Genomic DNA, 7,361 nt, shown 5'->3' on the forward strand with positions numbered 1-7,361 from the left:
AACCACTATCAACAGGTGTATACCTAATATCTTGATAACTCCATCCATGCCCTAATGTCAACTCTGGCAAATACAGAGTCTGCCTTAATTATTCTGAACTAAATTAAGACACTCCAGCCAAAATAAATTCATCCTTCAATTACGTCCACTCAAGATTATTCCACTGCAAATTACTTTAAAAAAATGAAATTACTAATACCTCTTCTTCAACTAATGAAAAATATTTGAAATTAAAGGCAAGGTGAAGAGTCAAATCCAATATACTAATTTCACCTTTCATGACAAATATATTTGCAGTAATGAATGCATATATCCTCAATCTTTAAAAAGACAACCATTATTCACCGACCAAAACACTTCCAACCACACCTAGCAAGAAATATATGTGGAAGTAATATGGCCTATGAAAAAGAATTAAGGGTAAAAGTTTGCTCCACAAATCCTTAGAAATTTAAGAAGCTATCAGGTAATTTCAAAACTGTCAGAAAGCAACTGTAAAACAGAACTAAATATTTGCAAAATCTTTTTTTTTTTTTTTTTGGGGGGGGGGGGAGTTCCAGAAAGTGAAGCCAGGGGCGCTTAACAACTGAGCCACATCCCCCGCCCTTTTTATTTTGAGACAAGGTCTCACTGAGTTGCTTATGGCCTCACTAAATTGCTGAGGCTGGCTGTGAACTTTTTGATCCTCCTGCCTCTGCCTCCTGAGTTTCTGGAATTACAGACATAAGGCAGTGAGTACGAAAATCATTTCTGATCATAATCTCAAAAACTGATAAACTTATCCTAATTCACTGTCTTTAGAACCAACCCTAAAACCTTTTCTTAATGAATTCAGGCCACAAATGAACTCTCCAATGCTGACTCTGAAAATCCAGTTTGTCTAAGGAGGAAAAAAAGGAAACAAGGTGAAGAGTAATGAGTTCTACACATGTAAGTTCAAACTGTTTTTTGAAGCCAATGATTTCTATAGAAAAGGAAGCAGTACCAAATACATTTCTTAAACAACATTAATAACATACCTTCTGAAAGCTAAATCCTTACAGTATGGCAGCGGCCTAACATTTCAAGCATATAAAAAACTGTCATATGCATACACACACTTCTAAATTTCTCTTTACAAACTGAATTCACACACATTATCAATATAAAAACATATCCTACACTTTTGCCTTGGATACTGAGATAAAAATTTAAAAACTAAATGTTTACTCAAAACTGAATTAATGTTGAAACTTTGTGAATTGATTTCCTATAATAAATAATTCTTCAATTAAAAATCACTGCAGTGATTACTTTAGAAGTAGCTTTAAAATTCTTTAAAGGTATCAAGCTATTACCAAAAGAAAAAATAGCAAGAGGGGGCAAATTCCAAAATGAAACATTTGAAAATAAGAATTAAAGACTTCACTTCCAAAAAGTAAGCCACTTCATAACAGTAAAAAGTTTATACACTTTATATAGTTATGAGAAAGCAGATAAACTATTCTGCACAAAAATAATACTAGCTACTTTTCTCATTTATTAAAATTTTAAGATAATACTATGCATCTTTCTCCTTTTTCTAAAAAAAAGTCTACAAATAAGTGGCTATATATCTCAACATATTTATCTTTATTCATTTAGTAAGTAATATATTATAAGTAACATAAATCTACATAGATGACTATATTCTTGTGCAACTGACAATAATAAAATTCCTTTTTCCTTATATCGAGTTATTTAAGTTGTAAATTACTCCTTTCAGATGCAATTTCTTCTTGAATAAGCTTTACAAAATGAAGCTTGTAAATTATATAGCAATTAGGTCATCCAGTTGTGTTTTTCAGGAAATACAGTTTAGTAGCTACATAAAAATAGTGAAAAAGATATTTTTTTTAAAAATTTCAATAATGACTTACCTTAAAAAAATAGCTAACTTTAATAATTACTATACTCCCTTTAATTTAAAAATACTTCCCATGAACATGAGCATTTGAAAATATGCAAATCTATCAAAGGACAAAAATCCAAGAGACACCTAAAGTTTCCATGCATTCTAAATTCTAAAGACACTAAATCTTTTAGTCTCCCATTGGTCACTACTTTCCAGACTAACGTTAAGAATAAAACCCTATTAAAAAATTCTTAGAATAATTTGAAAAAATATCTTAAAACTGAATTACCATTTTAAACTTTCCTCTGAGAAATCAATTATTAACCTTTCTTTAGCAAATACAATTACTCCATTCATTACTTTTATAAAGGAATTTAACTTTTACCAGGCTAACTGGTGAAATAGACACTACAACCTGCCAGTCTTCAATGACCATTTTAATTCCAGCTCCCAGCACAAAACATTAAAAGTGAAACCAAGGAAATCAAATTGCTTTGGTATATCAAAATTATTGGGAGTGCAACTAACAAAAGAGCAAGAACTTCATTAACATTTCCTTTCTGGCTTTTTCTCATATCAACATTGGCTCAATAAAACCACAATTATAGAAATTAAGAGTTATTATTCATTTGAAGCAATATTTGATATTGCTTTGTACACATACCATAACCAAAAGTAGTTTTAGAGAAAGTTCTTTAATTCACATAAATTTTCATGTGCAGAGGCCCACGAACTGTGAAATCAAGGAGAAATCGCCCATCACCTCACTACTCACATAAGAAATTGGCAAAATTTTAAGATCTTATAACCCTGAAAATTTTAAATCAAGTGGAAAAAGCAAAAACAGCATAATTATACTGTGAAAGCTACATCTGTCTACCAGACAGCATTTTAATAATTTCTCTGCATGAGAGCTTTTTAAAAGTTAAATAGAAATTTAATTTGATCTTATATATCTAGATGACTGTTAATTCAAACCAGTAATAAACTGCTTTTGAAGTAAGTCACAAATCAGAATTTTTCCCCAATAACCTTTTGGGCAAGGTGGTCAAGTTCAGCCTTAGCAGTTTTTCAATTAATGCAGACTCCAAATTTTCCAAATACTCTCTTAAACTTAAATTTTGTTCAGTACACTTCATTTCAAAACAGAAACTTGGGCAAAATTATCTGTGCACCCTTATATGCAGCTATTATAATCCAAAAGAATAAAACCTCTTCCAAAATAAAACATTTTTTTAAAAAATAATATTCCCCTCAATTATTAGCAGGACATATAAACACCTTTGTGCCATTCTACTTTTGAACAAAATGCTTACTAATATCTGCTAAGAAATAATTTTTATTCTGAATAAAAGTCATGCTTTTTAATGTGCATACATAGCTTAGTGGTTGAGTATTTGCCCCAGGTTCTATTCCCAGCAATTAAAAAATATACATATCCTTATGCAATTACATAATTTTAACTAAATATTGTCCACTGCTACAATTTACAGCACTAAATTTTAGATCTTAACAGAGGCCTTGAGAAATCTTAGATTCAGTCACTTTGGACCAATAACAATTCTGTTTTCACACATTTTATATACTGCCCTACCAATAGCTCTCAATTCCGTTCTGCAAAAAGGAGGGCTCTATCCCCATTCCTAATCAAAACCAATTAGCTATACCTGAAACTGCAAAGATTAATGCTTTTCCATGACCACTAACTTTTGAAGTACAAAGGCTTAACTTTTAGACAAAACTATACACCTTTAAATTATTGGGTTTGTGTCTTATTCAACAAGCTGACTCAGTAAATTTAATCCACTGCATACAAAAAAACTAACAAACCTACAACCTGAAGCTGGAGTAAGACTCTTGCCAGCATTTCTGAACATAAGCTGGTAATTTATACAGGACATTGGATCAAATCCGAATAAAACTAAGATATACCCAAAGGTGATAGAGCACCTGAAATCTAAAAAGCACCCCCCAAAAAAGTAGCAATTTCAGTTTACAATACTTCAAGTAGGAGCTGAAGTTTAACCTCTACAATCACCATTTGCAACATTCAGTACCCTTGAACATATACATTATCATCCAGGATCAAAAACTGCTCAATCTCCATTCTATTAGTTATGCCAAAACCACTGAACATAAAATGCTACAGAAATGTACATTTCATGGCCCAGCCTACATCATCCCATCATCACCTCATTAGAAAAGAAAAAGCCCAATTTAACAAAGGTCTAATAAGAGTTCCCCCTCGAACTACAAAACTTCTAAATACAGTTCAAAGTTGTTGTTAACTTAGTTTAAACACACAAACCTACTTTGTCCTCAGATGCACACCATATATGTGGAAAATGATTCTGCTTCTAAAGTTATGCAAATCAGTCCACACTTCACATTTTAAAAAAAATCTATCAATGCAACCCAGGAAACTAAAAACAATCACTGCAAGATTCTGATGCAATATGCGTACGTGCAACACTAATTTTCATTTTAATCTAATCTATACCCTTGATCTAGGGCCTAAGCCAAGATTTAATCGAAATATGCTCAACCTCAAAGCGTGTACTTTTTTTTTTTTTTCATTTAGGACACCGGATTACCGAGCTCACTAATCCACTAACAGCGTACAGTATTCTGTATTAACGGACAATAGCCCTTCGAAAGACCACATAGACTGAGAAACCAATTTGCCTTGACACTTGCAACCAGGCAAGAGTTCCATCTAGTCGAACACACCCTAGGTTGAATGCATTCACACAAAATATGATACAGAAATATGATCATGGTAAACGTTACAGTCACCCAAACTACGGAAATTTTTCGCATCCGTCTACTCCCACGTTATAAAACAGTGACAGAAAAGCAACGAGTAGCAGCCTCAGAAATGGATACAGGTCAAGTCTAAGTCGAACCCATCCTCTTGATATCTCCTTTTGTTTCTGCTAACGATCTCTTTGATGATGGCTGTCATGTCTGGGAGCCTGTGGCTGAAGAAAAAGGAGGAGAGAGATGGCAGAAGCTGCTGGTGGCGGGGCTTCTTCTGCAGGATGGAAATGGCTCTGGACTTGGCGGTCGCTGATGCCCCTCGCTCTGCTGCCGCTTGGCTCTGGACCGCAGCCGGGTAATGGCTGCTGCGGCGGCTGCTGGATGGTTGCAGAGACTGGGCCTGCCTCTCCTCAGCAGCCAGGGGCCTGGCAGCGGCGGCAGCGGAATGGGGAGAAGACGAATAATCCTCGGAACGGCTGCCTCCTCCAGCGGCCTCCGGAGCCCGGGCCAGGGGGGGTGCGGCGGCGGCGGAGGGAAGGTTTAAAACCGGCCCGGGTCCCTGGATGTGCCGCCGCCGCCGCCGCCGTGTTGGAGGCAGTAGAAGGGGAGAGACCAACTCTCCGGTGTTCCCAGCCCTGGAAATGGTGACAGGCGACTCCGACCCCCTCCCCGGAGCTGCGGCCGCAGCCGCTGCCGCTTCTCCCCCCCGCTCCAGGAGCGGGAGGTGCCGCCGCCGAGCCTCAGCCGGCTCCCGCCCGAGCCCACGGCTTCCACCTTCCCTTTCAGGAGAAGCCGAGGAAGAGGCTGCACGGTTAGAAAAGACCAAGAGGAGGCGAGGAACGCCGCCGCTGCCGCCGCCGCAGGCCGGCCGGCTCCCGGAGGGCACTGCCCCCGCGGCTGCTCACAGGCGCTGAGAGGGGCTCTGAGCCGCGGCCGCCTCCGTCTCTCATCTCCCTCGCCTGAGCCGGGCCTAGCCTCACAGCGGCTCAACTCTCAAACTTCCATCATGGCTGCAGCTTCCGAGAGGAGAGAACTGAGCGCAGCCGCGTCCCAGCGTCCGAACGCGTATCCTGCCGCAGTGCACAAAGAGTCCCGCCACATCACCGTCCGCCGGCCTGCCCGCCCCCTCCGCCGCCCGCCGGGAGCCCGTGCGCCTCGGGAACCCGAGGGGAGGGGGAGGCGAACGAGGGGAAGCCGAGGCGGCGCTGGGGCTGGAGGAGGGAGCGGGAGCTATAGCTCCCGGGGCGAGCGCGGAGCCCCCAACCTGCAGGCGCTACTGAGCATGCCCAGTGTGACTGCCGGGGGCTCGCTCAGGCTTGTTCCGAGACGCCCGCTAAGAACTGCACTTGCCACGGCCGTCTCTGCAGCAGCGCGGCGGGAAGATGGGAACGAGCTGAACCTCCACCTCTGCCCAGAAACCTAGCCCAGGCAGGGTAGGCTGTGGCGGAGTGAGGGTAGCGGCGGGGGAGAGATGGTGAAGGACGAGCTGATTTCTTTGAGAAGTGTCACCGACTCTCGGGTTGAGGTTACCTGTACTCACAGGTGACAATGACCAGGTGACCGCTCTGGTCAGTGTATAAGAAAATGCAGCAAGGACACCCGTCCCCTACGTTTCTCTGACAAGGCCTGGATTCTCACTCGGTTTGCACTATAGTCTGATCAGTCATTGGCAGTAATTTAACAGTATCAGCCTTTATATCCCTTCACTCCCCGCTCCGTGTCCTCAAGGTGTCAGTCTTAGCACAAAGAACAACCCCCTATTGTGTCTCCAGCCGCGTATCACCTCATCCGGCTCCCATTCATTGCCCCACCTTTCTCTTCCCAGGCAACTCGATTCATTAGCCCTAAAACGAAAGCTACCAACCGAGCGCGCTCATTGTGCGCGCTTAAGGACACAAACACATCTCCCCAAAATTTCCAGAATCCAAAAGACAGCTGTCTAAGTGAACTGAAAGTGAATCTCGGTGAGTGGGATGCACCCCACTCCCCTCCATCGCCTCCCGGAGACAAGCATCTTTCCCCTCCAGGTCAGGTCACCGCGTTGAACTCAAGCTCAGTCCTTACAGGCCACCTCGCCCCGCCCCTTTTCGGCCGCCGAGAAAATCTGGTAAGTCGGATCGCCCGGGGCTAGGTTCGGCGCTCCCGCAGCCGGACCGTGCACGCTCAAGGACCGGGTTACGGGGTCCAAGTGTGAAGTACAGAACGGTAGGAAGCTACAGCCCTGCGAGTAGGCGGAGCGAGAAGGCCTAGGAGGGTTCAAAAGGGGGTGGAAGGATACACGAGCGACAGTCGGAACTACTTTCAGGAGGGCATCACGTGTGTTCCTAGTTGGGGAACTTTCCAAATTCCCACTCCCCTCTAGTAGCTCCAGAGGCAAGTGCTATGCTTCCTTTGCTTTAGGTGCTCCCGCCCCGCATAAGCATCAAACCGCGAATTCCCCCAGGGTTGTACCCGAAAAGGGGGCACAGACCAGCTTCCCGCAGAAGCGTCTGAAGAGCCGGTTACACAAGCACTCTCGTCCAAACACCACTGGGAGAGTTCCCATTCCTACTCCTCACCTGCTATCGACAGAGCAAGCCCAGAGGCTGAAACCTGAGACTCCTTACCCTCTATCGCCCGCACGATCCCAACCAGGGGAGAAGTGCTGGGCCCCAAAGGTCTGACGCATCTCTTATTAATTAGGGTGAACCCTCATATTTCTGAGTTCGTGGAGTAAAAGGGTATCTTT

The 7,361-nt window shown here is 42.5% G+C and overlaps 1 pseudogene; it reads right to left on the reverse strand.

The window, feature by feature from the left end:
* Positions 1 to 5,554: 5,554 nt before the first annotated feature.
* Positions 5,555 to 6,808, reverse strand: LOC139705435 (PTEN upstream open reading frame MP31-like; annotated as a pseudogene).
* Between the last annotated feature and the right edge of the window lie 553 nt (positions 6,809 to 7,361).

This window comes from Marmota flaviventris, chromosome 4, assembly GCF_047511675.1.
Source record: "Marmota flaviventris isolate mMarFla1 chromosome 4, mMarFla1.hap1, whole genome shotgun sequence".
NCBI lineage: Eukaryota > Metazoa > Chordata > Mammalia > Rodentia > Sciuridae > Marmota > Marmota flaviventris.